This window comes from Dendropsophus ebraccatus, chromosome 3 (genome assembly GCF_027789765.1).
Source record: "Dendropsophus ebraccatus isolate aDenEbr1 chromosome 3, aDenEbr1.pat, whole genome shotgun sequence".
In the NCBI taxonomy this organism is placed as follows: Eukaryota; Metazoa; Chordata; class Amphibia; order Anura; family Hylidae; genus Dendropsophus; species Dendropsophus ebraccatus.
This window is the reverse complement of record NC_091456.1, coordinates 126,253,200-126,274,502: the sequence shown is the minus strand read 5'-3', so window position 1 is coordinate 126,274,502 and position 21,303 is coordinate 126,253,200. Positions and strand designations below refer to the sequence as shown.

General features: G+C 40.4%; 1 protein-coding gene across 5 annotated transcripts in view; it reads left to right on the top strand.

Annotated features, from left to right (window-relative positions):
* The window catches only part of PRDM6 (PR/SET domain 6), a 136,512-nt gene that overhangs the window by 26,972 nt on the left and 88,237 nt on the right, over positions 1–21,303 (top strand). The window contains exon 2 of one of the 5 annotated variants that reach the window (XM_069964560.1): positions 20,718–20,896. The exons of the other annotated variants lie outside the window; for them this stretch is intronic. The gene's annotated coding sequence lies outside the window, so the exon portion shown is untranslated. The remainder of the gene's footprint in view (positions 1–20,717; positions 20,897–21,303) is intronic. 5 annotated transcript variants of the gene reach the window in all.

Here is a 21,303-nt window from a genome sequence, read left to right as displayed (position 1 = left end):
TATACAGTGCTACCTTGGTTTAAGAGTAACTTGGTTTAAGAGCTCACAGTTTTTCAAAATTGTGACTTGGTTTAAGAGCATTGCTTTGGTGTAAGAGCTCCCTGTACTGGGTGGTAGGGGGAGTGGAGAAGGGGCATGGTCTGTATAGCGGGGTCTACAGCACTGTACTTTGGCCCAGGAAGTCCCCCCACCTTTCAAATCATAGCAGATCAACTGCAGGCTGGGGCTTGCATCAGGGGACAGGACTGTGGAGGTAATCTCTTCATAGCTGTAACCCCTCTCACCCCGGACAGAGAGTGCTGCATGTATGTGCCCACATCTGCCCTGCTCATTCCTTCATGCTTCCTGCAGTCTCTGTCAGCCCTTGTGTTTCCCATCCTCTCCATTACTGTACAGTAACTTATAATATCACATATTTTGCTGTTTCTGAATGTTTGTTTCATCTGTTTTACATGTTATTCATAATAATAAATCATTATTTTTGGGGTGTTGAAGCAATTGTCTGCATTTCTATGATTTCTTATGGGAAAATTTGCTTTGGTTTAAGAGTGGATTTGGATTACAAGCACGGTACCGGAACGGATTATGCTCGTAATCCAAGGCGCCACTGTACTGTGTGTTATTGTCATATAGATATATATACCGTGTATTATTGCTATATATATATATATATATGTATATATATATATATATATATATATATATATACCAACAAAACACAACAATCACTGAACTCAGGGAGAACAGTGAAAAATTCCAATGGAGTACTCATTTACAAGTCTCCATTGATTGTCCCATACAAAATTTGAATATGCAAAAAAGGGGTCCGTGGAGCCTCAGTTACGAGTCTCAAAACACGGGAATAGCCAGATATCCCTCTCTCCAGAGAAGGAAGCCCATTGCCAAGGGGTGCCTCCTAGTGGGGAGAGCACCAAACCACCCTGATACGTAGTCCCTCAGGTCCTCACTCTGTTGCGAGCTTTAGGACCCAAATAGGGAAATACCAGGGTGGCCCCTGTGAGTCAAAGTCTAACTCTGTGGCGAGTATAACGACATAATACAAGGGTAACCAAGGCTAGGCATCCATCCACAGACTGCAGTTTCGGGGTATTTGCCCCTCATCAGTGTGGAGCAGGATTCTGGCTACTGGGACAATGATAAATAGACCAACAAAACACAACAATCACTGAACTCAGGGAGAACAGTGAAAAATTCCAATGGAGTACTCATTTACAAGTCTCCATTGATTGTCCCATACAAAATTTGGGCTTCCTTCTCTGGAGAGAGGGATATCTGGCTATTCCCGTGTTTTGAGACTCGTAACTGAGGCTCCACGGACCCCTTTTTTGCATATTCAAATTTTGTATGGGACAATCAATGGAGACTTGTAAATGAGTACTCCATTGGAATTTTTCACTGTTCTCCCTGAGTTCAGTGATTGTTGTGTTTTGTTGGTCTATTTATCATTGCCCCAGTAGCCAGAATCCTGCTCCACACTGATGAGGGGCAAATACCCTGAAACTGCAGTCTGTGGATGGATGCCTAGCCTTGGTTACCCTTGTCTTATGTCGTTATACTCGCCACAGAGTTAGACTTTGACTCACAGGGGCCACCCTGGTATTTCCCTATTTGGGTCCTAAAGCTCGCAACAGAGTGAGGACCTGAGGGACTACGTATCAGGGTGGTTTGGTGCTCTCCCCACTAGGAGGCACCCCTTGGCAATGGGCTTCCTTCTCTGGAGAGAGGGATATCTGGCTATTCCCGTGTTTTGAGACTCGTAACTGAGGCTCCACGGACCCCTTTTTTGCATATTCAAATTTTGTATGGGACAATCAATGGAGACTTGTAAATGAGTACTCCATTGGAATTTTTCACTGTTCTCCCTGAGTTCAGTGATTGTTGTGTTTTGTTGGTCTATTTATCATTGCCCCAGTAGCCAGAATCCTGCTCCACACTGACAAGGGGCAAATACCCCGAAACTGCAGTCTGTGGATGGATGCCTAGCCTTGGTTACCCTTGTCTTATGTCGTTATACTCGCCACAGAGTTAGACTTTGACTCACAGGGGCCACCCTGGTATTTCCCTATTTGGGTCCTAAAGCTCGCAACAGAGTGAGGACCTGAGGGACTACGTATCAGGGTGGTTTGGTGCTCTCCCCACTAGGAGACACCCCTTGGCAATGGGCTTCCTTCTCTGGAGAGAGGGATATCTGGCTATTCCCGTGTTTTGAGACTTGTAACTGAGGCTCCACGGACCCCTTTTTTGCATATATATATATATATATATATATATATATATATATACACTACTGTTCAAAAGTTTGGGGTCACCCAAACAATTTTGTGTTTTCCTTGAAAAGTCACACTTATTCACCACCATACGTTGTGAAATGAATAGAAAATAGAGTCAAGACATTGACAAGGTTAGAAATAATGATTTGTATTTGAAATAACATTGTTTTTGCTTTCTTCAAAGAATCCTCCTTTTGCAGCAATTACAGCATTGCACACCTTTGGCATTCTAGCTATTAATCTGTTGAGGTAAGCTGGAGAAATTGCACCCCACGCTTCAAGAACCAGCTCCCACAAGTTGGATTGGTTGGATGGGCACTTCTGGCGTACCATACGGTCAAGCTGCTCCCACAACAGCTCAATGGGGTTCAGATCTGGTGACTGCGCTGGCCACTCCATTACCGATAGAATACCAGCTGCCTGCTTCTGCTGTAAATAGTTCTTGCACAATTTGGAGGTGTGTTTAGGGTCATTGTCCTGTTGTAGGATGAAATTGGCTCCAATCAAGCGCTGTCCACTGGGTATGGCATGGCGTTGCAAAATTGAGTGATAGCCTTCCTTATTCAGAATCCCTTTTACCCTGTACAAATCTCCCACCTTACCAGCACCAAAGCAACCCCAGACCATCACATTACCTCCACCATGCTTAACAGATGGCATCAGGCATTCTTCCAGCATCTTCTCATTTGTTCTGCATCTCACAAACGTTCTTCTTTGTGATCCAAACACCTCAAACTTGGATTCATCCGTCCACAACACTTTTTCCAGTCTTGCTCTGTCCAATGTCTGTGTTCTTTTGCCCATCTTAATCTTTTTCTTTTATTGGCCTGTCTCAGATATGGCTTTTTCTTTGCCACTCTGCCCTGAAGCCCAAAATCCCGCAGGCGCCTCTTCACTGTTGACACTGGTGTTTTGCGGGTACTATTTAATGAAGATGCCAGTTGGGGACCTGTGAGACGTCTGTTTCTCAAACTAGAGACTCTAATGTGTTTATCTTCTTGCTTAGTTGTGCAACGCGGCCTCCCACTTCTTTTTCTACTCTGGTTAGAGCCTGTTTGTGCTGTCCTCTGAAGGGAGTAGTACACACCTTTCTCGCATGGAATAGCCTTCATTTCTAAGAACAAGAATAGACTGTCGAGTTTCAGATGAAAGTTCTCTTTTTCTGGCCATTTTGAGCGTTTAATTGACCCCACAAATGTGGTGCTCCAGAAACACAATCTGCTCAAAGGAAGGTCAGTTTTGTAGCTTCTGTAACGAGCTAGACAGTTTTTAGATGTGTGAACATTATTGCACAAGGGTTTTCAAATCATCAATTAGCCTTCTGAGCCAATGAGCAAACACATTGTGCCATTAGAACACTGGAGTGATAGTTGCTGGAAATGGGCCTCTATACACTGTAGGGATCTTCCCGGGGGATGGTGTGTTTGGACACAGTTCACAGCAGACTTGGACTTGTAAAATAACAGCTTGGCGTTTATTTGCAGCATAAACAGTCCATCAAACAGAAATACAGCAGCACCGTGCTTTAAGAATAAAACAAACAAAAAGGTCTTGCCCGTCTGGGCTCTTACTAACAGGTTGGCTCACTTATCTAACACTTATCACAGTGCGTCTTCCACCTGGATACCGCAGGGTATACATAAGCTCCAGCAGAGGCTATGTTCACAGTCTGCTCCCAAACAGACAGCCAGGCTGTTCACTCCTGGCTGAGAGCAACCATCTGCACACTGTGTGAGCTTTTACCTTCTCAGGCTGATTAGGGTCAGAGCACACCTGATCCCAACACCTGAACTGGATCGGGGGGAGGGAATGGCAAGTCCCACTACCAAAACCTACCTGCCATTCCATGTAAATCCAGGCCCGGCAACAGTAAATAATAGCTCAGCAGCATAACACTGCTGAGCAACAGATCCCTCCTGGACTCACCATCTCACACTAAGCCGTAACCTAGGTGAGATGTACACCCCTCGAACACTTCTCCCATGACATGTCCACAACACCTATGTAGATATTGCACCAAAAAAACAGACATTTGCAGCTAGAATAGTCATTTACCACATTAGCATTAGCACATGTATAGAGTGTATTTGTTTAAAGTTAGAACTAGTTTAAAGTTATCTTCATTGAAAAGTACAGTGCTTTTCCCTCAAAAATAAGGACATTTCAATGTGACCCCAAACTTTTGAACGGTAGTGTGTATATATATGTATATATATATATATATATATATATATATATATATATATACACACACCGTGTGTTATTGTCATACAGATATATATCCAGGAAATAGAGTTCTTTCTGTTGCTAAATCTTTCTCAATGGCAAAAAGTGTAATTGTCACAGGGGTATTCCCCCCAAAAGTCATTTTTTGCATTAATAAATAGCCCACCCATAGCTTTTCATCTTTCCAATATCAAAGCTAGGTGACCTCCATTATACTGCCTACTATACAAGATGTTAGGAAAGCTGGGTGACCTCCATTATACAAGATGCTGGGAAAGCTGAGAGACCTCCATTATACTGACTACTATACAACAGCTAGGAAAGCTGAGTGACCTACAACTGGCGTCACTGCCGCCTCAACTCTGCTACGTCACTACTGCCAAAACTCTGCTACGCCTCTGCCGCCTCAACTCTGCTACGTCACTGCCGCCTCATCTCTGCTACATCTCTACCTTACTACCTCAATTCTGCTATGTCAATACGTTACTACCTCAACTGTGCTATGTCACTGCTGCCTCAACTCTGCTAAGTCAACTCTGCTACATCACTACCTTACTACCTCGACTCTGCTATGTCAATACCTTACTGCCTCAACTGTGCTACGTCACTGCCGTCTCAACTCTGCTACATCACTGCCCACTCAACTCTGCTATGTTAACTCTGCTACATCACTACTTTGACTCTCTCTCTATGTCACTCTCTCAACTCTGCTACCTCAGTTATCCGTTGAAAGGAATGAAGTAATATTTTTTTTTCTGTCACTCTTACAGCCAAATTTTTGTTCACTAAGTTGTTCTTTGTATCCGTTTTATTCTTCTGGATGGTAATTCCAGCTTCTCCTCACCTGTATAGGTATAAAAATTAACCCGAACATCTCCCATTGACTTTAATGGAGTTCGAGTTTGAGTCGGACCTTGAACGGAACACCACTACTGTTCGAGGTTCGACTCGAGCTCAAACATTTTACTGTTTGCTCATCACTTTTTAGGAAGGGGCATGAAGACATCTCAAAGAGTGAGGTTTTATGCAGATTTAAATTCAGCAAATCTGAGGCTGCAGAGGGGCAGTCTCAGAGATCTATACCAACAGGAGCCTGGGTAGATTTTTGCCATGATTTATGCCTGCTAGTAGGCCACTCCCCCTCTGCCCCTTGTCACGTCCCATTGTCCACCTATCAGTTGAGCAGGGTGCATGTGTTGCCGATTTTTGCGAAAACCAGCTGGGGGCCTGACAAGTCCCCCCATTGACTTGGAAATGAACACCTCAATGTGTATGACCACCATTATTTGAATTAAAAAAAAAATCTACTTTAGTAGAATAGGCACTTACTGATCATTCATCCACTTGGCACTAAACAATGTAAGCAGAATTGTCCTGTGAGGAAAAAATTGTCCACTGAGAAACCAAAAGTTGAATAGTTCATAAAATATGTGGAAATCACAATGAATAAAAGCAAAGTAGAGATAATATAGTAAGTAACTGTTGCCCAACGGAATTATAATTAAAAATTACAAAGCATTAACACTAGGGAAGAGTGAAAGTAAAACGTTGTGTTTATTAGAGATGAGCGAACCTTGGGCTTGCTCAGGCTTCTCCGTACCCAAGCAGCATCTAATTACTAGTGGTTGAAGAAGTTGGATGTAGCCCTAAGGAGTCCAGGAAAACATGGATACAGCCTATGGCCACACCTATGTTTCCAGGCAGCCTTAGGGCTGCATCCAACTTCTTCAGCCACCGGTAATTAGATGCTGCAATGGTGACGCCAATTGCATGCTCATCTCTACTATACCCATCTTTATACTTTCATGCATAATACAGTTACACAATAGTAATAATGATCTTCTTAAACATACGTGCGACTGTAACACAGACAACATAATATTTGGGAGCTTAATCATAACGTGACCATTAAACAATGCAAACCCATTAGCCACAATTGCCTCCCTCAGCTTGCAAATGGCAAATAACAATAAGTTTCAATGAATTAAAATCAATAAAGTATTGAAGTTTGAGTTTTGCCATATGTCACCCAAAGATGTGGACATGACTGTTGGACAATGTATGCCAGTTAATTAGGACTCAGGAGATTAAGCTGAAGACATTAACAAATTATTACGAACATTTGTCCTTGGTGCTTGATAAATGACATGGGATTTTGCTTCATTAGTGAGTATGGCACTGGTGTCTTTAAGTCAATTTTTTTCTTATTGTATTGTAATGTATTTCATTGGGGACCTTAATTATTCTCCAGAAAAATAATAAATATATATATATATATATATATATATATATATATATATAGCATTTGAATTTGGGATTATGGGAATATGAGAGTGCTTTGAGTGCTTAGATTTTTGTACTGAAGATCTATACACAGATGCAAGAAAAAGTAAGTGAGCCTCTGTATTGATTTGACAAGCACAATGTAACTAAATGTTACAGATAGCAGGGAACATCCCGCTATTTCATTTTCTCCTTACTCTTAGTTTGCCTCACAACTGATCAATTTTTGGATTAGCTGATCATGACTGTTCAGCTCAGGGAAAGTTGAGAGTGGAGTTTCTGATTGGTTAGTTTCTCCTTAAAGATCCCCGTCTTTACACAATGTGTATTATAGCCTATTCTCTGTGCTAGACATAAGCAAAGTTTTCAAAAGTTTGCACCAACAGCTGTCATTAAATTGATGAGCTGCCAAACAGCAAATGACGGACATCATTTTTACTTCAAAATGACGGATGTCATTTTAAACGGAGAGGAAAAAAATGTTGTGTGAACATAGCCTATCTCTGTTATGTCTGAATTTTACCTATGTGTGTGCCCCCCATAATTGTAAAGTGCTGCGGAATCTGTGGAAACTATAGTTCTTGGTAATTAAATGGTAAATGCCTAAAATTTAGCTGGTCATTAAGGGGTTAAAGATTAACATGAAAATGAATTGTCTATTTAGTCATGTATAGCCAATGAAAATTAATTACAAAAAATAGATTTCACACATGCTGACATCTAGTGGGCAAACTTTAGACTGTGCTGGAGATGTATCTTTACAACCTACATTAAAGTATCACTGTTGTTTCGGGGATTTTAAGAAACTTTGTAGTTTGGTTTATTAGGCAAATATGCCATTATCTGCATTCAAAAAGCCTTTTCCCAGGTCCACCCCCTCCCTCCTCTCTCTCATCCACTGCTTATTATCAGGAAATCACTACTCTTTTACACTGGCCCTGTCTAACCTATGGAGAGGGGAGGGGGAGGAGGGAGATTAGTTGGCAGCAGAGAGCAGAGAACAAAGCATTACACAGCAGGGAGCTGTGTGAAAGTGTATTCAGAGGTCAGAGAGGTCAGTGCTGATGTCAGAGCAGATGAGCCTGGTGATGTAGCTGTAAATTAACTCTTTGTTGTCCTATTTTGGTCCTCATTTCCCTTCACCCCTCCCCTCTCAATAGACAATCATGAAGACAGGGGGGAGAGCTTCAAACTGCTTTTTCATTATAAAAATGCATTTTTCAGCTAATAAACCCAATTACAAAGTTTCTTAAAATTAACTATACTATTGATTTTTGCAAAAAAAATTTAAATGACAGTAACACATAAAGGCAATGCTCACATGCTGTAAAAATAAAACAGAAAAGCCGTTGTTTAACACTACCTACTGCCAAAATTAATGATCATGATCATTAGTTTTGGCCGTAGGTAGCATTAAACAATGGCTGTTCACGTGAAACGGCCGTTATTTGTGAACATTGCCTAAAAATGTATTTATGTATTTTAGGCAGAAGATGTGCATTTATCACCTATTATCTGGAAAGATAATTAACTTTATTTTGGTGGGAGTTTTTATGCTTAGACCCCCACTGATACATAGAGGATAATTGTCACCTGCCGACAAATGATGGTGGAGAAAACTGGTGGGCATAATGGATTTTTAACATACTCAGTGCTTTTGTTCTCTGGGAAATACTACCCTGCAGCTTGCTTAGGGCCGGAATGCACAACCCAATTAGCGCAGTAAAGGCTCTATTCCACGGAATGATTATCGGCCGATATCAGCCGTTACGGTTGATAATCATCCCGTGGAATAGAAGGCAACAATCAGCCAACATCGTTCATGTCAGCTGATCGTTGCATCGTTTGTCTTTTAAACATGTTGAAAAACAAACAACTTTGATAGCAACGATCTGCTGCCGTCGCCCCGAGGAATAGGAGCGGCGGCAGCAGACTGCCACTATCCTCTATGGGCTGCCCGGAAGATCTAGAGGTCACACAGGCAGCCCCCCTGCAGCCCCTCCCCCACTCACTGGCTCGCTGCCGCCACGTGCAATAGCAGCGGCAGTGAGCAGGGAACGGGGAGCAAACGAGTGCTAATAGCGCTCGTTTGCTCCTCACTGTCGGCCCGTGGAATAGGGGCTTAAGCAAGTGCCAATCTGCTTGATCAGCACTTGTTTACAGAGCCTATTAAATGGCTCGATGATCGGGCAGCAAGGGCTGCACAGGCATCCTTAGCGATGTCAGTGTGGCCCTTGCTTATATACAAAGTAATAAAGTATATACTTACCTCTCCATACTCTCCGTTATCCTCCTGGCTTTTCCCTGTCACCACAGCCACCATTGAAGCTTCTGAACCTGTCTGTGCAGTAGCAGGCTGCTCAGCCATTCACTGGCTGAGATGGCACAGCGCTGCGGCCAGTGATTGGCTTAGCAACCTGTCACTTCAGAGGCAGCTTCAGAAGCTTTAGTGGTGGCTGCAGTGAGCTGGAAAAGACAGCAGGACACAGAGGATTATGGAGATGTAAGTATAATGTTTATTATTTTCTTACACTGTCATCAGCACTCAGCTGCAAATCACTATTACATGTAGCGATGTGCGGCTGGCGGGCAATGATATTTAAACATGCTAAAAAACAACAATTACCTGATGATCAACTGATTATTCTCTTTATTACACGGAGCAATATTTTTTCAAATTAGCCAAATTCGTGTAATATGACCCTTAGTAACAACTGGGAGGCCTCTATATCATTTGTCACAGCACATAATCTCCTAATATTGATAACATTCAAAACTTTATTTCATCACTTGTTAAAAATCAAACCCCCAGATTTCAAATACAACAATATAACATACAATACAACACATACAAACGAAACATCAGTAGCCCAAGTCCAGAGAAGGAATTTTATTATTCATGTAAATTAGGATAAAATAATAGAATAGAACTAAAGGAGGCACTGGCACATTTTTTTTCTAAATCAACAGTTTTGCAATATACTATCTTATTTATTTTGACGTTTTCTATGTTTAAATCAACATTTTACATATGGTCAAAATGCGGTCTATGCTCCCTCCATGCTCAGTGAAGAGTTGTCCCACTCCATGCATGCTCAGGAATAGCTGTCAGTCAATACCAAGTCATGTCTGTGAACGCCCAAAGAAATGGGACTACCTGTGTTTAGTCTCTTTTTTGAATAGAGAAGATGAAATATCCGTACAGAGGGAGCATGGTCTGCAGTTTGACAGGAAGGCAGACTCCTACTGGCCATATGTATAACATTGATTTAAACAAAGAAAACGTCTTTAAAAAATAGAGTTTATTGCAAATCTGCTTACGATTACAACCTCTGTTCAGGTCTTTAAAAAAATTGTGATTGTGCCTCTTTAAGAGGAAAATACATAAGTTCTATGTACTAATACCGCTGAGTTCTTTCTAATAAGCTGTAGCCATTTTTGGTGAGAATGTCCCTTTAGCTAGTACATTAGGAGTTGAACCATATCCAATTTCAGAGCAGACATGGCTGTGAGCTGTGAGAGTGTCAAATGTTTTTTTGTCTAACCTCTTTGGCATAACAGGAGGGATAAATCTCCTAAATGACTATTAGTCCCAGATTCTTTCCGCTTTTTGTATGGGTGTATATGTATTGTAAGTCGGCTCATTTTAAACATATGACACAGGCTGATGCTGTACAATGAGGCGATCCCTAAAAGGAGATGATGGTACAAACATTAGAGGGTCCTTCTGCGCTTTACAAATGGCAAGTTCTATTTCCGTCCATTGTAACTTCTCTGCATGGTTCTTTATGACCCAGAGAAGGATATTTCCATACCATGGCATAAGCAGAAAGTGAGAAATATGCGCAGGCACGTCACATGAGCAATGGAATAATTACCGTCAATGCTAATCAGCCTGAGGTCTGTATACTGTATAAATGACTGGAAACTATGACAACTACATTGAAATAAAATATAGTTAAATAAAGGATGAATGGTAGGTATTTTACATCTTATTGCTGGTATCCATGTTTTGGAGTTTTCTGACCAGCCCCTTGTGTCCTTGTGTTGTCCATACTTATTAAACATTACATATGTTAGTGGCTACCTTGAATTTCAAGCTGCAATTTTAATTCCTTTATTTATTTTCAGACCCTTATTGTGCAATTTAGAACCCATCCCTAGTTACAGATATTTCTCATGCAGGCAAGTCTATGGGGTCTGTGTGTCTGTGATGCTGCTTTTGTCTTAACTCTTTTGCTGACAATCTCTAATGCTGAGTCTGCCCTTGGTGCTCTTAAGCCCCTATTCCACTAGGCGACTATGAGGAGCAAACGAGCGCTATTAGCTGCCGCCATTCCACGCAGCAGCAGCGAGCGGGTGAGTGCGGAAGGGGCTGCAGGGGGGCTGCCCGGGTGATCGCTAGATTGTCCGAGCAGCCCATAGAGGGCAGCGGCGGTCTGCGGCCGCCGCTCCTATTCCATGGCAGATGCCATCCCAGTCCTTTGTTTTTTTTAACATTCTTGAAACACAAATGACGCAACGATCAGCTGACATGAACAATGTTGGCTGATCGTTGCCTTCTATTCCACGAGACGATAATCTTTCCATGGAATAGGGCCTTAACTTACTGCCTCTTCATAATCTCCTCTGCCATGTAAAACCATCTTCCTATCTCTTCTGCTATGTCTAACAGTGGGAGAAGGAAGGGGGAGAGGAGAAAGCGCCAATACAGTCAGGAGCAGTGTGCTGTCTGATCTCAGATGTCAGAAGCAGCAGGACAGCCAGCTATTTGCAGGGCCATTTTAATACACTGGTGGTCCCAGTGCAAAGACCTCAAGAGTGGGCCCTCTCCTCATAAACTATACTTGTATACTATACAGTACAAACACAAAACGCACATCACACATACAGAATATGTACAGTCCACCGTACATACATAACATAGCATATTACATAACACACATAGTACACTATACATAACATAGCATATCACACATACATAGCACATATACATGGTACACTATACATACATAACATAGCATATCACACATACATAGCACATATATAGTACACTATACATACATAACATAGCATTTCATACATAGCACATACCTAGTACACTATACATACATAACATAGCATATCATACATACATAGCACATACCTAGTACACTATACATACATAACATAGCATATCACACATCCATAGTACATACATAGTACACTATACATACATTACATAGCATATCACACATACACAGCACATTAGTAATCCTACATAAGGCTCAAATAGTGCGGTCTATGCGCACCCAACACTGTCCAACACAAAACCTAAAAAAACAACTACGAATGCAAGACCAGTATATATAAATTTACTTTATTGTTTACATATCAAAGAGTGAAACTATTTTTTTTAAAAAAGATACATCACATGGGGGCTGGAGCTAATACAAATCCCCATAAAAACGGTGGATTTAACAAGGTTCTTACATATAAAGTATAACATCACAGAGCAAATAGCAATAGAAAGTAATGAACCTATATATGTACTGGGCACTGGGCTGGTACGGCATGCAATAAATAAATATAACTCACAGTGAGTATACAGAAATAAATAAATACCATCCGTTTATAATAGAACATTACCCATACGTGTCCTTAGTTCATATATCCACCTCACCATACACCCGACGCACGTTTCGCTTGTTGCTTTATCGAGGGTGATGATATACACATACACATACACATACACAGCACATACCTAGTACCCTATACATACTTAACATAGCATATCACACACATACACATAGCAGTACACTATTGGCCTGAAACACCGGAGGAGGGCACTTAAAGGGGTTGTTCAACATGACATACAGGACTACAGTCACATGCTCGGGAAAACATTTTAGGACTTTTTGCAAATTTCATATTCAAAGCATGATTTTGGTTTGGTATTTTTGCGGGGGATATTTGCTCAGATTTTAGAGTGTGACACATGGTAGAATACACATCAACATCTGTAATACATTTAGAATTTGTTGCAGACTCTACTGTGGATTTGCTGTGAGTTTTATCCTCTACAATGCAAAGAGTGGAATACATGGGGGAATTGACTGCAAAATCTGTACGATTTCAAATTTACTGTGAAAATGCCATATGCTAACCCAGGCTAAGACGTAAATAGGACTAATCTAGGGCAGCATTCAGACCAAGGACCAAGTATATAGAATGTGCTAAAAGGAATGCCTCATGATTTAATGACTTTTCCTTTTATCTGGCCTCTAAAGGTGGTGAGGTGTTATTAGTTCTGCATTGGTTCTCAGCAAATCTCTGTGTATACAAATAAATTCTGCCTATTCTTCTCAGTCCGAGGGATTTACACTGGTTAATATGTTCACACATTACTAATACCTGCCATTTACTGCCATGACATCATGATATGTTTTATTTCAGGGTCCTGTTAGAGAGCGCAGAAGAATAAGCTTTTATAACTAACATGTTCCCATGTGTGGTAGGGTTTAGGCTGATACCAGTGTTAAGCTCTGTACATGTTAGAGAGGTCAATATTTCACTCACAACACCTTCAAGTACAACACTTTTATTTAGGCTTTAAAGAAACCTCATAGACAAAGTGTATTACTTTACAGTTTACTTTTGGAATATTATATATCAATAAATGTCCATTTAATCATCTGTATCTTTCACATCTATCTTTAATCATGGCCATACATTGTGTTACATTGAATTATTATTATTTTGCACGAATGCAGCCTTATGTCAGCGCCTTTTATGAAATTAAGTTATAAGTGAAATATGACATTTAGCACTGAACAGCAAAACATATGGACATGCTAGTTGATTTGTAGATATAGAATCTAAATTTATAGAATGTTACAAAAAAATAAAAATAAATGAGGAAAATATGAACAAATACAAAATACAGCCATTTTATAGCTAAAGGCTTTGTTCACACACAGTATTTTTGTCAGTCTTTTTTCAACCAAAATCAGAAGTGGGCAAAATTATAGTGGGAAGATTTGCACAGCTTCTATGTTTTCAATCCACTCCTACAAGTCCTACAGTGCTAAAGCCCCCATACCACGGGCTGACAGTAAGGAGCAAACAAGTGCTATCAGCGCACATTTTCTCTTTGTTCCCCGCTCGCTGCCGCCACTATTACGCGCGGCGGCAGCAAGCGGGTGAGTGCGAGAGGGACCGCGGGGAGCTGCCCGGGTGATCTCTAGTTCTTCCGGGCAGCCCATAGAGGATAGCGGTGGTCTGCTGCCACCACTCCTGTTCAACTGAGCGATGGCAGCAGATCGCTGCTATCCTAGTCGTTTGTTTTTCAACATGGTTGAAAGACAAATGACTGCAACTGCCTTCTATTCCACGGGAAGATTATTGGCCGTAACGGCTGATAATCGTTCCGTGGAATAGGGCCTTAAGTCACTGGAAGGCTACCCCCTACCACAATCCCCATTCTGCCCAGTGACTCCATAACTGCATGGGTCCATGCAAACACAGACAGCCCCCAACTCCCTGAATGGCAAATCTATCATTCCATACCACAGAAGAGTCTTAGTTCAGGTCTTTATACAGGAGGATGATTGCTTTCTGTCACTTGGCCAGTATTCCAATATCCCTCAGTGTTTCTAGTCAAGACAAGTACTATACAGGCCACAAGCTATCCAACTTCTCTCTTTTCACTGGTTATTCAGTTTCCTACTAAGATGTAATAATTCACATAGTAACTCAGATATGTTTCCTCACAAGACTAAAGCCTCATATAGCCCACACAGTCTCTCAGAGCTGACTCCCCACAAGGCTGAAGTTCCACACTTTCCACACAGAAGTCATCTGTGACACCATCCCGCTTTGCTGCAATGGACAGCTCCAGCAGTCAACCTAGGATTAGATCTCTGCGTGTAGTTTAGAAAAGCCAGCACACAGCCTTAACACAGGCGCTCGCTCCAGGCGCACCAGTGTACTCAATGACAGACAAGCTCCGGCCTACTTTGCTGACAGACCAATAGCTGGTTTTCCAGTCTTGTCATTCAGTCCTACAACAAACTATCTCCATATGGCTAAACATTGTCCCCTACACCCCTCTCTGCTCCCTACAAGGGTTATGGTGCATAAGGTCAGCACTAGCATCAGGGTGCTAGATTGGGGCTGCACTATGCTCGACCAAGGTGCTTGGGTTACTACAAGACATATAAGAACCCTGCGTCTTGCAGTAACCTATTGCATTTTTTCATCTTAATTTTTGTACATTTCTTTACAAATCCCTTGAAGGTGAGCAGGGGGCACCTGGTTAAATGCTGAAGTTTCCTATTGATTTCGAGGGGGTTCGTTACTCTAGTCAAGCACTCAAGATGTATCAGGAGTGGATCATATGATCCAGCTTTGGGGACATAGCATTTGGACAAACCTATCTTGATTGTCATGCCTTGTGTAGTCCTTAGGGAGTGTGGTGCAAGTTACACACCATCTCAAGGCCACCCACTGGACCCACTGCTGATTTTAGCTTACAAATACTGATTAAGATATTGCCATATGAATGATGCATATATCAATTTAGCTGTGGGTGTTTCTTTTATCATGTAGCTAAATACTCTATGCCTGTCTTTTAGCAGGACTAAGAATGGCTACCCCTAGGCCTTTGCTTAGTGGAAAGAAATATACACAGGCAAAAAACCTCTGTAATTCCAGTTTTGTTTGTACTGAGCAGCATTTCCCAGAGGTCTCCTCTTTATATCTGTGTAATAGAATCAGCAAATAGATATTTTATACTTTTTTTTTTAGTATTACTGCAGGTTTATTTTCTCTATAGATAGTAAATTGGTATGGTATTACACTAGAGCTTCATTCTATATATATATATATATATATACATAAAATTATTATTATTAATTTTTTCATTTTATTCTACATAATGAAAGTAAAATGACATTTCTCAATGTTGAAATATATCTTTATTTATTTATCTTTTTAAATAAATACTTATTTTGTAATTATTAACCCTGTCTTCGTGTTCAGCAGAGAAAGGGTTGCCATCTAGTGGTATAAGTATGTAAGAATTCAGTCTTCTGGAGAGGTTAGTGAGATCATAATTTTTTTCCCCTGCATAGTAAGATAGTAAATTACACTGGCCTATTATTATTATTATTATTATTATTATTATTATTATTATTATTATTATCATATTTCAATTAGGGGAAAAAAAGTTTTAACTATTTTTAAAAATTTCAAAATAATGGGGGGGGGGGTCTGTATCTTGAGAGCAGAATTTAATCTTACCCAGAATCATAGTCTATTTAAATGGCTGTGAAATCCATTTTCTTTCTTAAAAGTTTTTGCGATACACAGGAATGGGTCCCATAAAGTAGATTTCATTTTGACACAGGTTTTCCTACTTTGTTGGATCCCATTATATTTGTGGTATGGATAGAATCTGATGTTTAGGTTCAGCCTCGAAAATAGCACCACCTCACTAGATAGAGAGCGGGTATATTCCCTAAAGAATATCTGTGTTGGTGTGGTCCAGGACCCAAGATCTAAGGAATTTGCTATATAAGAAAGTCTTAGTACATCTTATTTGATGCTATACCTAATGAAGCTTACATTCAAGCCTATGGATCACATATACAAAGTATTACAGTGGGGTAAAGTGTGCTATAACAGAGCCAAACCTGTCCACAGGCCATGGGTGGTATTGCAGCTTCTCTATATTCAAATTCATGATACTATAAGTAAGGTTTTTCTAATCTAATATGATACCATACACTGTACAGTATAGATACATGGTTATATAATACTAACAAAAGTTCTCAATGATCTTATGAGATGAGTTGTCAGAGCAAGTTTGCTTTGTTACCCCCATGGTATGGATGGATGCATAGATATAAAGTGAGTGGCACAATCTATCAGGCAGCTACAGGTTATTACTGATGACTGCAAGACACCATTTATAATAAGTTTTTGACAGGACAATTTCTAGAAGAGGTAGAGTATATGCATAATGCAGCATTAGCTGGGATGAAGTATGTACACTGGATAGGGGAGAGAAAGAAAGATGTATGTGTAATTCTAGACAGTCAGGAGGGTAAGGGGGCACAGGAAAGACTGGTGCATGGACTGGTCATATTGTGAACAGAAAAAGAATGATGATGATGATGATGATGATGATGATGATGATAATGAAGATGAGGATGATGGTGTGTGTGTGTGTGTGTGTGTGTGAGGGGGTGAACAGTCCTAGCAGCAGCAGTAGTAGTATACCACAGGCATGGGTGTATTTCTGTATACAGTTATCAGCTAAGGTTTAGAGAAGTGTATTGCAAAGAAGACGGAAATGTGTGTGTATATATATATATATATATATATATATATATATATATATATCGGTATATGGTGTGTGTGTGTTACAGTAGCAGTTGGGCTAGGGTAAAAGAAGAACTGGGGGTGGTCTCAGCTCCCATAAGAATAATTGTCTGTATTAATGAATTATTAACTCTGCAGTCCATGACCTTCGCCTAAGATCAGGAAAAGCCCGGGGTCCCAGGAAAAGCTGCTGGGTCCTGTATTGGCCTCCTGTCACAGACAGCAGCCATTAGTCTTTATGGGATGGGAAGAATTAATTCATATGAAATGCAAACTTTATAATTGAGTGTCAAACGGAATCAGATGCGGGTTTGCTCCAGCGTTCATCTCTTCTTCCTAGGAGATGATACATTGGGATCCTTAATTTATTGATCCCGGCTCCTGTGCTCGCTGCATCTATCCTATAGGTCATTAATCACCGGAGAAAAACCTCCCCGGGTCTCCCCATGTCTCCCTATGGCTCCCTAGTACCTGGGCTGCCTGGCTCTGCACAGCTGTACAGTCAGGGACTACTGGGTGGGATGCTGTGCATGTCTATGGTGGCCATGGGGCTGCTATTCTACACTAGAACCCACATGGGACATGAAGGGATACATGTAACTATAAGGGTGTGAGTATTACAGCAACTGGCACGCCCTTTATGGTGTATATTATTATTATTATACAGCAATTGTTTTATATATCAATGGGTTTTACCAGCTTAGAAATTGTAATCTGCTGTATGATAGACACGATACATCAAACAATATATAATAGATATTAGATAAATAAATCGATATATATATATATATATATATATATATATATATATATATGCTACATAATATCTAGCTTATAGAATTTACATTATGATAGCAATGACAGTTCTTACAAAACACATAAAATATGTAAGAAATAAAATAGTCCCACACTAGAGATAAGTTGTTATTATTATTATTATTATTATTATTATTATTATTATTATTATTCCATTCCAACAAGGTATACTAGATAAACAATTCATTATATAAGAGATTTGTGTAGTATAAGTGTTACTGTAGCCGATTCACATAAACTGCTGCCCTACTTTATTTCAACATAATATTGCCTTGTGTTTGGAGGTGTTTTTTTATTTTGTTTCTATTAAACAACAAACAAACAAAAACAACAACTATAGTGTGTTATACCCATCTGACAATTCTCCACAAATCCTTAGAATATAATACTTTGAAATAGGAGCAATGAGAATGATATAGCTCGTATAGCTAGTAACCTTCCTATAATTTCAGCTACAAGGCTACACAGGAATAATGTGAAATTATCGAATACAAAACAAAGTGTAATAGTAGACCCAGAAAAATAGAATAGATAAAACTGGTATGCTGTAAAGTAATAGAATTAAAACACCATGTAACAATGTAGATGTAATATAAGAGCCATGAGCTGCAGCCACACTACCTCCCCCATGATTTTCCTATGTACTATAATAATAATAATATAAGCTGAGTCCACCAGGTCAGCACTGACGGACTCTGCCGCATCTTATCCTCTCTGATGCTGGGATACCTGGGGATGTCAGGGTTACTGATCAGGACTGACGGACTCTGCCGCTTCTTATCCTCTCTGATGCTGGGATACCTGGGGATGTCAGGGTTACTGATCAGGACTGACGGACTCTGCCGCTTCTTATCCTCTCGGATGCTGGGATACCTGGGGATGTCAGGGTTACTGGTCAGGACTGACGGACTCTGCCGCCTCTTATCCTCCTCTCGGATGACGGGATACTTGGATATACCCTCCCTGACCATAGAAAGTCTTGAGCGATGTCATAATATTCCCTAACATACTGAGATCTTTTCCAGCTTGATGTAACTTGCATCTCAGATTAATGAGAAGATGTATGGTGTCTGAGAACTATTATTTCTGTTAATCTGAACCCTTCATTCACGATGTTTTCATTGATAGGAACAAACTATATCTTGTAAATATTAACCATGTCTTGTACATATAGAACTACAGGGAACATAGTGAGAGAACTAGTTATAGAAGAGGTTGAGTGGCATCCCAATATCCATTCACCATCACACCCAGGGATGGCATAGCAGGGTACCAGGACAGAACCCACCAGTACACGATTATATAGTGATATAATTTATAGATACTGCGTGCGATACCACATACATATTAAAGGGAATTAAAACACATAGTATTAACATAGAACATACAAAGTACAGAGATATACGGGACACAAAGATAGATCATACACCACACAGGGTTAGATCATACACAGGACAGGACAGAACATACGCTCTAAAGGGGTAAAACATGCACAGTACATAGAAAGACCATATACACTAAAGAGGTAGAACAAACACAGTACATAGAAAGACCATATACTCTAAAGAGGTAGAAAATACACAGTATATAGAAAGACCATATACACTAAAGAGGTAGAACATACACAGTACATAGAAAGACCATATACTCTAAAGAGGTAGAAAATACACAGTATATAGAAAGACCATATACACTAAAGAGGTAGAACATACACAGTATATAGGAAGACCATATACACTAAAGAGGTAGAACATACACAGTATATAGGAAGACCATATACACTAAAGAGGTAGAACATACACAGTATATAGGAAGACCATATACACTAAAGAGGTAGAACATACACAGTATATAGGAAGACCATATACACTAAAGAGGTAGAACATACACAGTATATAGAAAGACCATATACACTAAAGAGGTAGAACATACACAGTATATAGGAAGACCATATACACTAAAGAGGTAGAACATACACAGTATATAGGAAGACCATATACACTAAAGAGGTAGAACATACACAGTATATAGGAAGACCATATACACTAAAGAGGTGGAACATACACAGTAAAGGAATAGAACAATCACATTGCAGAGAAAGAACGTACAAAGTGATGAACCACACATAGTAGATGGAGAGAACATACACAGGTGAGGAATAGAAGACACAGGGAAATATCTTCAATAATCTGTTGTAGTCAACATTAATCACTTGTATAAGAAACCATTTAATACCAATGTGACAGAAGAGATATGTAGTAGAGCAGTTGGAACAGTTCACATCTTTTTGCATATTATTTTAGCTGACACTACTACATGGCACATCCAGCCCTGCTGCAGTCCTATAGCTATGTATAGAAATAGCAGGACTCTACAGGTATAATACACACAAGATATAGGAGTCTCTCTCTAGCAATGGGTCACTGTGCAATGGGTTTAACTTAGATCACCTAAATAAGCATAGTGTTACCTTCTCTAGGTATACAGAGCCATATGGGCAGATAGATAGATAGATAGATAGATAGATAGATAGATAGATAGATAGATAGATAGACTGAATTGCATCATGTCGAGTTACACCAACATACTGTGTGTATAGTTAGTTATACTCTCCATTACATAGTATGATACAGCAGCTAGGCTGTGGAGCTTGCACTCTGCATCCTGGTGGAGCTGCAGTGGAGGGTGTTGGAGGTGTGACAGGGAAGGGTTAATGTGTCCCCCCTGTGTGTGCAGACACGTGTGCAGCAGGAGTGTGCCAGAAAGCAGCAGAGCTCCCAGCACAGCACAGTGATCAGAGACTGCCCAGCTCTCACCCAGTGCACAGCCCACTGCTCGCTCTGGATCTCCTCGGCTCACAGCTGGACCTGTACACCCTCCTCCTCGGAGACGGGACTTGGAGGGAATATACCCAGGTAGGTGCACACATAGCTATAGATATGTATAGCCTCCTATCTGCTGGAGGTGAGGCATGCAAGCACTGGCAGAACATAGGTGCCATACTACAACACACTGATACATAAGTGGCTACAACTTGTGGCTGAATGCATAGGATCTGCACACACTGTATACCTGATTTGTATATGTGTTTTGATATAGAAAATGCCTATATCCTAGTTTGAGTAGAATGGTAGATGCCTCGGTGTATGTGGGATAGGTACTAGGGCTACTATTCAATATGTACATGCATAGTAAAGTATATACAATGTATACATGACTACATGCAGGGGACAGTATATACAATACATACATGACTACATGCAGGGAACAGTATATAGAATACATACTGCACATGACTGCATGCAGGGGAAACATATACAAC